This window comes from Ambystoma mexicanum, chromosome 3p, assembly GCF_040938575.1.
Source record: "Ambystoma mexicanum isolate Mex_15411 chromosome 3p, UKY_AmexF1_1, whole genome shotgun sequence".
NCBI classification, from domain to species: Eukaryota; Metazoa; Chordata; class Amphibia; order Caudata; family Ambystomatidae; genus Ambystoma; species Ambystoma mexicanum.
In genome coordinates, this window is record NC_090925.1 from 731,254,153 (window position 1) to 731,268,555 (window position 14,403).

A 14,403-nucleotide genomic window follows, 5' to 3' on the forward strand; every position below is an offset into this window, starting at 1 on the left:
TCAGTAATGACTTTGCCTACATTCGTCCAGGGCGATCACGAGGGGAAGCACAGAAATGTCTTCAGCCTCATCAAGGTTGTTGTGTGAGGATCTCGCGGTCCCAGTATTTCCAGCTGCAAAGTTTGGGAACAGTGATTGTTGACCCTAAATCCTCCTTCCGCCCGACCAGTCCGATTGTGTTTATTCTGACAAAAATAAAAGTGAGTAAGAGTATCCACTACAACCAGCAGCAAGTTTTGTTTTGATGAAATGAAAACACTGCAAGGGCACCACAGGGTTAGTTATTAAGCCCGCCTTGAACATGTCCTGTCGCAACAGCCTATGCTCATGTGTGACACTTCCACATAGCTGTACTTTTTTTGTTTAGCTAACACAGCTGCATAAATCTGACTTAAAATACCCACATGAACAGTACAAATGTAAGTTCAGACTGCAAAGTGCTTTTGACTTTAAAGGCATGGTCTAGTAAAATTTTTTATTGTCCCTACGGGTCGGCCATGTTTTTTTAAGCCTAAGTGGCTCGATTTTAGAAAACTTTCCTATGGACCTTACCCACGTTTTCGTCCATTAAACGCACGTGAAAACAGGCACCAGGGAGCTGCCATTTTGTGATAATCCTATCACTTGCCGCATCACCCTGGCTGACCTGCTTCTGCAGCACTAAATCAAATTCCCCGCCCCTGAGCCTGTCATCAGCAGACTCGTACCACCCATTTCCCAACGCCAAAGCACGTCTTGTGTCAACAATCGCTGCGCCTCAGCTAATGACGTGTCGCCATGGAAATGACAGGACGTCTCTTTCCTCAATAAGTATAAACAGACCGTTTTCCAACACACAGCAGCAGATTTTCGATTCCATTCCTCTCTCTGTGTTACTTTGAGTATTCTGTGACTCGTTTCTGTGCTCTGGTCAGCTACCTTCGCCGCTTGTAGCCCGTGTGAACACCTGTACCATCTCTGTAAATTATTTTACTTTGTTTACCACACAATGGCTACAATAATGCCCTACATGTACGAGCCCGAGTATACCGAGGAGGAACTACTGGAAAGGGAAGCACGCGAAAACGATGGGGATTAGGACGGCAGTTGGGAGGACGATTCAACAGATGAAGAGCCTGGGCCTAGTCACATGGACGGCGTCTCCACCTGGTGCACATGCAATCGGTGCGAGCTAATGCCAACCGAGGACGAGAACTGCTGCTGCCGAGAAAACTCGGGATGCCTGGCCTACATTTCGGAAGGCGAGCCACGACCGCAATGCATCACTCAGCTGCCAGACTTCAGGGCAGCCTGCCTCACACGGGCCGGGTTGAGAATAATGATGGTTCTTATGCACGAACTTCGCGCAACTGTTCGTCCTCGTAATCCGAGTAAGTATACTCTGCTTGTCATGCCACTCCTATTTCATGTTCTTCTACTATATCCAAAATTATATATTCATATCATAGTAACGCATGAAAGTCGTTCAATAGTGTGCATTGTCTAGATAGCATTTGTCCGTGCAGAATGCCATTAGTTACAAGAATTGTCATTGACAACAAACGTTTGTTTCATTCCTTTTCACAGGTGGTACAGGCTGGTGGCCTATCGTTCCTTTACATGGAGGCTCCACGGGAGGCTTGGACATCGTGTTCGAAGAGTGATACCCGCCTGTGCCGTTCGTGCCATAAGAGAAAAGTTCCCGAGTGACAGCGGTCAGTACAGGGGATTTTCTCTCGCTGTGCTGCAACCTGACCTGTATAATCTTTAAAGTCTTGTATTTTTGTGTCATGAAAATAAGATACAAAATAAAACACCACATATATTTTAACAACGGCTGTTTCGATTTTTTAAATGAATCAAGTGTGTCTCCATTCAAGGATGGACGTCAGACATCTGTGCTCCGAATGGGTGAAGGTCTGGTCGCTGTGGAGCAGGGTGGTCACTATCTATCTAAGCTAACATAAAATATTCTCGATAATGCATGCACTAAATAACACTTGTTCAAAGTCTTTCAGTAGGTTATGTCTCTATAAAAGTCACACATATATCTATATTAACAATTACCATTGGATTATACAGGCCTCGGGTTAAGGGTCTTGACCACTATAATACACCGGTTGAAGTGTGGGTCTGTGCTCACAAGAATCTCCGGTATGTGGCATTTGTTATTGATAAGCAACGATAAACTATCAAAGGCAGTTCGCACCCGTGGATGAGCGCTGGCATGTGGGGCTGTCTGGGGCGGGAACGGCCAAGGTGCCAAACAACATGTACACTTCAAAAGGTATCCCACGCCAAGGGGCCATCGGTCACATGGCCTCCTCAGACCCTGTGTCTCCAGCCAGGCCTCCCCTCGAAGCAGGCCGCCCCCCTGCAATCCACATAAGTGTGTCTCCATTCAGCAGTCTTCCTGTGCCTTATCTGCACGCCCCAGGCCCCTCCATCCCACCCACCCTCTATCAAAGGCGGTTCGCGCCAGTGGATGCGCGCTGTCAGGGGCGCGAAAAGCCAAGGTGCCAAACTACATGTACACTTCAAAAGGTATCCCACGCCAAGGGGCCATCGGTCACATGGCCTCCTCAGACCCCGTGTCTCCAGCCAGGCCTCCCCTTGAAGCAGGCCGCCCCCTGCAATTCACATAAGTGTGTCTCCATTCAGCAGTCTTCCTGTGCCTTATCTGCACGCCCCAGGCCCCTCCATCCCACCCACCCTCTATCAAAGGCGGTTCGCGCCAGTGGATGCACGCTGTCAGGGGCGCGAAAGGCCAAGGTGCCAAACTACATGTACACTTCAAAAGGTATCCCATGCCAAGGGGCCATCGGTCACATGGCCTCCTCAGACCCCGTGTCTCCAGCCAGGCCTCCCCTTGAAGCAGGCCGCCCCCCTGCAATCCAAATGTGTGTCTCCATTCAGCAGTCTTCCTGTGCCTTATCTGCACGCCCCAGGCCCATCCATCCCACCCCCTCTATCAAAGGCGGTTCGCACCCGGGGATGAGCGCTAACATGGGGGGATGTCACGGGCGCAAACGGCCAAGGTGCCAAACAGCATGTACACTTCAAAAGGTATCCCACGCCCAGGGGCCATCGGTCACATGGCCTCCTCAGACCCCGTGTCTCCAGCCAGGCCTCCCCTTGAAGCAGGCCGCCCCCCTGCAATTCACATAAGTGTGTCTCCATTCAGCAGTCTTCCTGTGCCTTATCTGCACGCACCAGGCCCATCCATCCCACCCCCTCTATCAAAGGCAGTTCGCACCCGGGGATGAGCGCTGGCATGGGGGGCTGTCACGGGCGCAAACGGCCAAGGTGCCAAACAGCATGTACACTTCAAAAGGTATCCCACGCCCAGGGGCCATCGCTCACATGGCCTCCTCAGACCCCGTGTCTCCAGCCAGGCCTCCTCTTCAAGCAGGCCGCCCCCCTAAGACCACGACATACATACGTCATTCATTCACAAACACACCCCTGTTTCTAATACTTTATAAACCACTTGATATGTCTCATGAGAACATCTCTGTGCTTTGCAAGTCAACTCCTGAACGTGCTACCTGGCAACCACTGAGATCTAGGCTAATCTGCTCATCGTTGTGCTATCCGTGAACTTCTGTGACCGCTTAGAGCAAACCCATCAGTGTGCTACCTGTGGCCACCCACCTATTTTCCTGCAACATACTGCTCTGCTTGCTGAATCCAACTGTTTGTTGGTCAAGGTAAGGCCATGTTTCCTAGTCATATTTCGCAGATTTTTAAATTTCTATCTATTTGCGAGTAGAGTACACAATGGTGCTATGTTCATTGGTCTCATTGCTATTGACTGGAGTTTCCATTGCTATGCTATCAATAGATCTATTTATTTTCATCTGTCTATTGTGATCGAATTGCATCCTTCGGGGGTCCAGTCTATAATGTAAGCATGTTTCCTTCTCGTGCAAGACAGAACATCCAAGGGACGAGTCACATGTTCAGATTTTAGTCACAACATTTATACATTCCTGCAACTTATGCAAATACTAAGCCGCACATAATGAACTGGTATAGTTCCTGCGACCAAAACAAACCTTGAATTGATCATTGTATGATTCATTTGCTTTTGTATCAAATCTTTATTCATGAAGATTGTATAATAATGTCGATATTTACTTTTCAGATTTATCAACAATGTCTGCCTGTTCGATTAGCGGTTGCCCTTTGAAGACCCATGCGAAATCTGAAGGCCCTACAATGCATGTATTCCCGAAAACTGTTGATCGAATAAGAGAATGGGTCAGACATTGCGGATATCCACTGGATGAGCTGGAAAGTAGAGTCCAACAAGTCTTACAGGACAAGAGGGGTGATCGATACCGCATCTGCAGCCGGCACTTTTCCTTGGACATGTACACAACATCTTGGGTAACAAAGAAGAATAAACGGCGAACGACACGGAAATTGCTCAAACGCTATTCCCACTCTATTCGTCCACATTCCGCCACCGGTGAGTCAAGTGTCCGGATTTAGCTTTAGGGCTTGCGATAGTGTGTAGGTAGCCGAATGGATTAATTGATATTGTAGGTGTTCTATCCCTTGTAATAATTTCGATATTGATATGAGTGTATAGCTTTTTGAATAATGACATTTATCAACATATTCTTTTTCGATTTCATAACCCACAAACGAAATGTATATATATGGGAACCGGGAACTGTGCTGTATTGAGCATTTTTCAAGTATTCTGTCGCCTTACATGGCTATTTTTAATATTGGCATTTCATTATCAATCATTAATTTACCTTTACATCTTCTTGACTATCCCTTGAATCTGAAGCAAGAACATTCTACATCCTTGACGTGGTCGCAGTTATCAACCACTTCTAGCGCGTATCAGGTAATCTTACTAGGCTAATCCGCTACAGACTTGTTTTATGCATGTCAAGTAATAGTTTTATTCTATTGTGTAATTATTTTACCGAATGTTTGGTTAGTGCTTTCCAATTGATATACACCTTAGTTATCGTCCACTGGTGTTTTCAGTTATAATTAGTGTTATCCATACTAATGCAAGTACTGTCTTTCAGGGAGATGCTGAAGCGTCCGCCACATCTACAACATTTCTAGATGTTCTTCACCAGCAGGAGGTATGGATACTGACAGCTCCATCGAGCGTCATCATCAGAGCTGGAATTCTTGTTGTTTGATTGTTCTACACAATGTTTCATTCGTGGTTAGCCGTTGATATGTACCTGTGCTGTCGACCCCAGGTGTGTGTTATGTTTTCACTATTGTAATCATCCACTGCCTGAAACATAGTACTTGCATTAGTGAGGGAGCGTCAACCCATGCACTTGATGCGGAACCTGACATTCAAGTAATTCCAGGGGAAGTGGAAGCGGGACCATGCGTATACGAATCGGCGCAACAGCTTTCGGAAGTCCGCACTACATTTGCAACATCCATAGATATTCTTCAGCAGCACGAGGTATGGATACTGACAGCTCCATCATGCGTGATCATATAACGTGATTCCATTTGCTATACTTTCTTCCCTATTAACGCAAGTGCTGTGTTTCAGGGAGACGACGGAGCTTCCACTACAATCACAACATCCCATTTAGATGATGCAGATGCAAATAAATCGGAGAAATAAGTCGATGAAATGTGATCATATTTAGATTTTCCTTGATTCTTTTACACAATGCATCATTTGTGGTTATCTCTTTATATGTACCTGTGCGTTCGACCCCAAGTGTGTGTTATGTTTCCAATATTGAAAACCATACTAATGCAAGTACTGTGATTCAGGGAGACGACGGAGCTTCCACTACAATCACAACATCCCATTTTGATGATGCAGATGTAAAGGAATCGGAGAAATAAGACGATGAAATCTGCATATTTATATTTTCCTTGATTGTTTTAGACAATGTATCATTTGTGGTTATCTCTTTATATGTACCTGTGCTGTCGACCCCAAGTGTGTGTTGTTTCCAATATTGAAAACCATACTAATGCAAGTACTGTGTTTCAGGGAGATGCTGATGCCTCCTCTCCAATACAACCAATTAATGGCAGTCCATGCAGAGCCAGAGGTATGGATACTGACAGTTCCATCGAAATAGAGCATCACAGGTCGAATACTTGTCGTTTGATTGTTGCACACAATGTTTAAATCGTGTTTGGCTATTGAAATGTACCTGTGTATTCGTCCTCATGTGTGTTTTATGCTAACAATATTTTGATACATAGTAATGAAAGTACTATGTTTCAGGGAGACGATGGAGCCTCATTCCGTGCAGTCTATGCGTATACAGAAAATGTAGTCGTTGCAGCGCAAGAGGAAGGGAGGACATGCGGAAACGAATCGGAGCTACAGCGTGCAGATGTTGAAGGTCGAGTCAAAAAAGTTGCAAAGAAAAAAAAAAAACAAAAAAAAGGTTAGTTACAAACAGTTCATAACTTTAAAAAAATGTTTGTGCTGGGGACTATTTTATGTTTTTTTCCAGTCAATTGGACTACACTTTATCTTGTGTTTAAACTGAACATCCCTTTTCCAATCTCTCCTCTAGTTACCCGTGGGTGTCAGAAGTATACATACACAGACAGTGAAGCGAATGAGAGATGTTGCTTGCCAGACCATGTACACTATGGAGGAACTATTAATTGAGGCGAGGCGTGTTCAGGCTCGAGATGCTCATGTCCAATGGCCAGAACATGAATTAACTGTGTTTGGAGAATACAGCAAAGTTGCATTGGACCATTGCTACAGTGCGACCGCACCACCACAAGAAGATGATATTGAATGTATTGAAGATAGCTCAGAAGTAGTTGCAGATCAATTCACACAATCTACACCCGCCAAAAAATTACCACCCAAAAACATGTCAACATTGTTGTGTTCTCCCATCAATGTTGAAGTAGCATATGTTGAAATGACAGAGAATGAACCAGCCGCAGCATCCATAGACGCATCAGAACTTGATAGCAGCGACATTACTTTCCAATGTGTTGAAATCTCCGCAACGTCAGAGGCCGAAACAACGTTGACGCAGGATGACAGTCTAATGAAAGAGAGCAAATACATTGTATTCGACAGTTGTTTGATGGATATTATAAGCATGCTGAAATGTGTGCATTCCATTAGAGGGAAAGTATGTGGGAAGCCATTGATTAATGTGACTCGTCAAATAAAAGGCAGTAACGTCAAAATAAATGCCGCCTGTCGATTAAATCATAGGTTCTCATGGTCTGCACAAACGATGCTGGGGAAAATGCCAGCAGGCAATCTACTGTGTGCAGCTGCATCACTTTTTAGTGGCTCCAGTTTTAGAAAGTTAAAGGCTTTCTTTCAGTTTGTGGGACTCCATTTCATTTCTAAATCGCTGTACTACATATACCAACGTGATTATCTGTTTACGGCCATTAGTGATGCTTGGAAAATTGAACAATTGTCTCTAGCAAGTACATTCGAAGGGAAACGTTTCAGGCTAGCTGGCGATGGACAGTGCGACAGCCCTGGATTTTCTGCCAAGTACTGCACCTACCACTTTCAGGACATGGATAGTAAGAAAATTGTGAGTTTGGTGGTCGTGCAGGTAACACAATGTACATCCTCAGTGGCCATGGAGAAACTAGGATTTATAAAATCAGTGGAATATCTACAATCAAGTGGAATGCACATCGACCTCATAGCCACGGACAGACACGTTTCAATTGCCAAGACAATGAAAGAGCAGTTCCCGCTTATTAATCATCAATTTGACGTATGGCATCTTGCTAAATCAATCAGTAAGAAAATCTCGGCTGCAGGAAAAAAAAAGGTTTTGAAAGTATTTTGCAGTGGTCCCAGTCTATCACCAATCATCTTTGGTGGAGCTCAAAAACTTGTGAAGGGTCAGTGGAAATACTACTTGAAAAATGGCGGTCACTGATGCATTACTGTACCAACATTCACCGCTGGTCAGAAAACCTACATTTCCACCAATGTGAACATGGCCCTTTGTCCCCAGAGGAGGCAAGGAAGAAGAAGTGGTTGATTCCATCTTCACCGACACACAAAGCCATTGAGAAGATTGTTTTCGACAAAACTCTATAAAGAGATTTGAGAGGACTGACAGAATTCTGTCACACAGGAGATTTGGAGGTGTTCCACAATATGTGCCTTAAGTACAGGCCAAAGCGCTTGCATTTTAGCTTTCGGGGCATGAAACATTGCACTCTACTAGCGGTCTTGGCCCATAACAGCAATGCCGGACGTGAACAATCTAGGACTAGGGGTAAAGTAAGGATGCCTCGCTACACTAAGGTGTTTTCAAAACGAAGTAAGCAATGGGTGATCAAACCAGTCTATGATGAAATGCAGTTCGACTTTGTGAAAGGCCTTATTGTTGCTGTGTTAGAGAAGCACAGATATGGAATTTTGGACGTTTCTGTGCAGAGCAGTGATCCATTGCCACCGAACATTGCAACTGTGCAATGTCCACCCGAAGCACAGCTGGTTGTGAAGTACAAATCCCAGTTTAAATAATTGCAATACGATTGTCTTTTTGTAAATAAATGTTATTGTACAGTGTACCTGTATCCCTAACCCCTACCTTCACCATCATGGGTGGCGAACAAGCTGGGTGTCATCTTTGAATTCTCTCTATTCACCTCATATATGTGTATGTATATATTTTTCTCATGTCTCATCTCATGTAAATGTAAATGCTGCGCACTGTTGCGCACTGTTAACGGAGGGGAGGCTTGCGTATTGCAAATAATAAAACAAACAATAAATCTCACTTTTAACTCAACTCCTGTGGTACTTTATACTTTCCCTGACCTTCCGCCAAAAATTAAATGTCTCCATAGTTATGATTCTTTGGGGCTGCAAAGCTCGCAGACAACGGGGACAAAATTGGGGCCCTTAGAACGCGCCAAGCGGGCCGTGGCATTTGGGAGAGAAGCCAATTCGCATTTGCACATTGTGGCGCACTACATAGAGGGATTCTAAACTTCAAGTTCTCACAGATGCCTTTACTACGGGATGTTGCAAATAAAGAATGCAAAGGACAGCGGCTTTGATTTTCAGCTTGCGCCCAGAAGAGGCCCACAAGTCGCACTGGAAGTATAAGGGTCTATTGTTTTTTTACCTTGAGACAGGGACCATGCCGAAAGAACTTCATTTGAAGGGAGTGCGCAATAACGTAAGAGAAGATAAGGCAGAAAATTCAAAAACTAGACCGAGTTTCATTTTAGTTCAGTATACGAAAAATCGTTGTCAAGAGCACGGTCGGATTTACAGACTGCATTACGCAGAGACACAATGGAAATTTCAAATATAATGTGAGTAAATCTTTAGACGCTTTTATACCGGAATGAAGAATTAATGAATGGATGCATGAATAAATTAATGAATGAAGCTAGGAAAAGCAAGAAAAACGTGTTCGTAGTGGGCACATGGGCATGCAGGTCCACAGGTCTCACCGATCTCGGTCCTTGGCCCAGACACTTTTCCCTGCACTGCCTACCTGCACTACGGGACTCTATCTGTATCCTTCAGCCCCTTCTCCCGGCATTTACCTTGCACTTGCCACCAGCTGGCCCTATTATTTATCTTGTATTCTACTAACCATGTACAGCACTTTTACCCCCCTCTCCCCTTCCCCTTGTGCGATCTGAAAGACACCTGGCTTAGTAGGACCGTTGTCTGTCTGCCCTTGTTCCCCCCCCCTGCCTCGTCGCACCTTGAAACACTTGTGTATAGGCGCGTTACAAATGCCATATCATATATCATATCATTCCACATGCATGTAGACAAACTGTCGTTTCTCATTGTGTGTTGGCCTCGATTTATTTCGTTACTTTTCGCATTGATTTTAGAGCCGAACATACTCCATTGAACTATCCTTGCAAGCAAATAGTTCTGATCGGCCGTAATAAATAAAATAATTTATTTGTTTTCATAACAGGTATTTGATCCCGTTCTGCTACTGTCATCGGTTTGAGACACCGGCAGATGGTTTTTTCAACAGACACCTTCAGCTTTGTGTGAACAACTGGAGCACACTGACAATTTTATGGGACGATCGCCAAGGGCCCACATGCCCTTACGCTGTACTAGTGGCTAGAAGCAACATATCAACCTTTACGATGGACTAGTGCCTAGTTGATGGAACAGCATTGCGGTTTACCGTGCTTCCAAAGTGCTTCTTTTAACGAAAACCAACACCCTGTGTACCATAAAGGAACAGCGCGTGACTCAATATAAACTTATTTGCGGATACAGATAAAAGAAAATAAATGGCTTTCGGAGTTCATATGGCAATTGCTGAATATTCTCTAAACATTTAATGTCAAATAAATGTACTTTACCAAATGTACCGTGTTGCTGTTTGATTTTAAAGTACAGTTTCATATTCCGAATTGTGGCGCGCTGTGTTGTGAGATGGTCTGTGTTGGTTTCCAGGTTCTGTGTGGAGTCGCGTAGAAGACGACTGGGCGCGTTTGCCTACGCAGCACAGTAACGTCACGGAGAGAGGCGGGGAATATGAATGTTTTGATAATGTCAGGCTCAGGGGCGGGGGATTTGATTTAGTGCCGCAGAAGCAGGTCAGCCAGGGCGATGTGGCAAGTGATAGGATTATCACAAAATGGCAGCTCCCTGGTGCCTGTTTTCGCGTGCGTTTAATGGACGAAAAATCGGGTAAGGTCCATAGGAAAGTTTTCTAAAATCGAGCCACTTAGGCTTAAAAAAACATGGCCGACCCGCAGGGACAATAAAAAATTTTACTAGACCATGCCTTTAAGGCCAAGACACTTGTTTTTTTTCTTATAGGGCCATGCTTTTTTAAACCTAAGGCAGGCAGCTCTCAACAATGCAGACATAAACATCCTCAATATTAATAATCCAAGTGATAGACTATGACATCCCTTTTAGTTTTAACTACTAGGTGCGCCACCTATAAGTCAAAACTAATGCATTAGACTACAGGTGTAATGGCACAAAGCTTGTAGGTGTTGTCTGGATACCTCCCTCTACCCCCCATTGACTGCCTATGGCCATGCTAATACCTATGGCATTCCCACCCAGTCCCTGACCCCCCCGCCCCCAAAAAAAAACACTGCGTCATGGCAGCACATTGAGCTAGCTTTAATCAAGCCTTACTGTCAAACGTTACACTCAATGTGCCTACCAGTGTTTTCTCAAGAGTCTACTTGGAGTGAATGACTTAATGGGCGCCGTAAACACACCATTGGTGTAATAAAAATGTCTTGACCAGGTCCATCTTCAGCCACTTTATTTAAAAGTACCATGCATGTCCTTTACTGAAGTCCTGTTAAAAACAAGCATTGGCAAAAACAACAGTTTTGGCGTGTGCACAAGTATTAGGCATTTTCCAGGAACTGTTATTAGTTGGGAAGGTTCTTGAACCATTTTGCACCTGCTGCCATTGATGGTCAGTTAATTCCAATACAGCAGTACCTTTCCCATGCCTACACGAGAGCCCGAACTGTTGCCATTGCAAATGCTTGTTTTGCTTTACCCCTGATGCACAGGACCATGCATCAAGGTTAGAGCAAATTTAAATGTTACTACATGGCTAATCTGGACCACATTGAATGCAGGCCAGTCCAGCCAGTAATAACACTGATGTGCAGCCAGCCTAGATATACATTCTGGGAATCTGGGAGTCCTTATAGGGTAATAAAGGCATATATTGGTGCAGCCTGCATCAACATGCATGGGAACAGCCAGCATTAACATATTTTTATACTGGCATATGTATTGGGCAAAGGCGGCATTAAATGCATTTGAAAATGTTCCCGTGCATGGTTGGTGACTTGCAACTATTGGTTTTCCCATGTGCTACCATACAAAACCAATTGCAAACTGTATGGCTTTCTACCCAATTTTTTAAAGAAAGTGATGTAAAATGCACCATTTTAACCCAATGTTTCAAATATTTTCTGGGGAGTGAGAACCCCTCTCAAGCACCCCTTGTTTGGTTTGGGCTCCCTCACCAGCCTCCACTGTACATGTCACTTTGTATGATGTGTGTTGTAATACACATACAGGGGCTGGACCAACCTTAATGCTGGCGCCTTGCACCACACGTGGGCATGCCATCCTATACATATTTATGCATATGATACAAAGATTAGTCTGACATAAACCTTTCTTTAGTAGAGAAACCTAACTTTGCTGTAGTTGTTTCGCAGTTGTAGGAATAAATCAGATTTCGGTTCCTCCAAACAAAAACTCAAGGGGATATTTCTCATGGCTCCTGTTTGCAGCGGTGCCGCCGCTGGCCCAGTGCAAACAATCATAAGGGGGCCTCACCACACCTTGTGACAGCCCTGCATTCGTCCATCAATTTACCATAGGAGGAAAGCATTTTTGCTCTTTTTTCCTTTGGTTAACATGCTCCACTTGACAACAATAGGATTGAAGCAAAATGTAAATCATGATGTGTTTTAAAGAAACTCTTAAATATTTATTTTATTTCAAGACACAACTAATATGTTATGTTGAATTCACCGTCATCGAGCCAGTGAGAGATAGAGCTTTAAGCCCAAATATGTTGACACTGTATGGAGCAGCCGTGAGTGTGACACTGTATGGAGCAACAGTGGGTGGTGTCAAAAGTAGACAGGGAGCCGCCCCTCCCTATGCAAGAAAATATTTTCTTACAAATTAAGCACTGGCTAAGTGGAGGTGGCTCACGGCAGTGGCATCACCCGTAGGCCCTCGACGTGACCAGGCTCGGACCAGCCTATAAGGAAATGCCCGAATTGCATGCCCAACATTCTAGCGTGCGACCGTTTTTTTTTTTTGTTAAAATGGTCCAGCATTTTAGCCAGAGTGGGCCACTTTAATTATATGCGGCTAGTAGTTTTGTACAGTGTTATTGAACATACAACTGTTGTATCTGGTAGTGTGCACGCAATGACAGCCCAATCCTTCGACTTTGGAATGCCATCGTGTGCAACCATTCTGAAGTGACAATTGGTCACAGCGATGCCCGCTTGTGGCTGGACCTGTGTTGGGGTCTTCTATCAATAAATAAACGTGTTCTGTTACCCAATAAACTGCGGTTATTCTTCATCATCAGTACTACATTAGTGGCGACGGAGGTGGCGCAGGAGGAAGACCCCAATAGCAGAGAAGAGCGCTTAAGGATCTGAGGGAGGGATGTCGTCAGCAGTGCCAACAGCATCTGGAGCAGCTGTTCATTGTTCTTGGCATCTGGTGGGGCCAGAGCCCGTGTCAGGCTGGTGCGAGGAGCCGGGCCGGTGACGTGGTCCATATAAGGGCTGAGGTGGATCAATTCCTGCTGTGAGGGGATTGCAGCCGGGTGGGAAGCGCAGGGCCGGCCTTGTTGGGCTGGCGGAGAAGAGGCAGACTGTGGGGGCTGTGCCTGTACGCAAATTTAAACTGTTTGTTGTGGTGGAGGAGGGGCAGCTGTCCCGACACATTGTCTGTGGTGTGTGCGCAGTGTACCAGCGCCACCTCAATACCAGGCTGGTCAAAGACGGACATTATGCTGTCGTTTATATACCGCGCCATCTAAAGGTCAGGCAGCCAATTACAAGGAAGTGTGCCGTTTTAACGTCAGGCAGGTCAAAAGCTGACAGTGGTGCTATTCAACAGACGCTGCGCCCCCTGAAGGTCAGGCAGTGATTTGCTGACTGCTATTTGAGTGGACTGCCACTGTGGTCATTGTACTCTGGTGCAGGTTAAGGTGCAGCGGATGTTGTGTTGTGAGGCATTAAAGCTGGCAGTGTGAATGTGTCCTGCCAGGGATATTTAAAGTCGCAGACATTAAAGGTGGCAGTGGGAAATCGTTCCTGCCAGGGGCATTTAAGGTGGTAGTGAGAAATTGTTCCGGCCAGGGACATTTAAGGTGGCAGTGGGAATTCACTCCTACTGAAACTTTTACAAAAGTGAACACCTTTTACACGTGGCCAACGTATTTAATGAAACATTTCCCCTCCATTGTTATTTTTCTGTTGTTGATTACTTTTTTCGAAAGGCCAATGCTCTTTTGTCTGTTGCACTTTCTTTGAAGGAGAAAGGTCAAGTGAACTAAATTTGTATCTTTCACTTTAAGATATGGTCACTTACTCCGCATATATTCTTGGGTGCCAGCTTTTGATATTGGCTATGGGGGCAAAAGTTCCCACACGGGTGAAGCGCGGGAGCTTTACTCATCCCCATTTCAAAGCACCACATGTTACAGCACCCGCTGCTGCAGGAATGGGAAACAAGACATATGATTTACAGGAAAGTCTAAACGTATAACATCTCAGCAACAGTCTCCCAACCTGCTCAGTTGCCTTTGTAACTTTCTGCTATAGGAGCCCCTGCTATTCTACACCCGGTGTCCAGTTTTGTCCTGCTCCTCCTCCAATCAAGGCGCAGGGGGTACATTAATGAGGCAACCTTCTCTTTTTGCACTGAGCAGC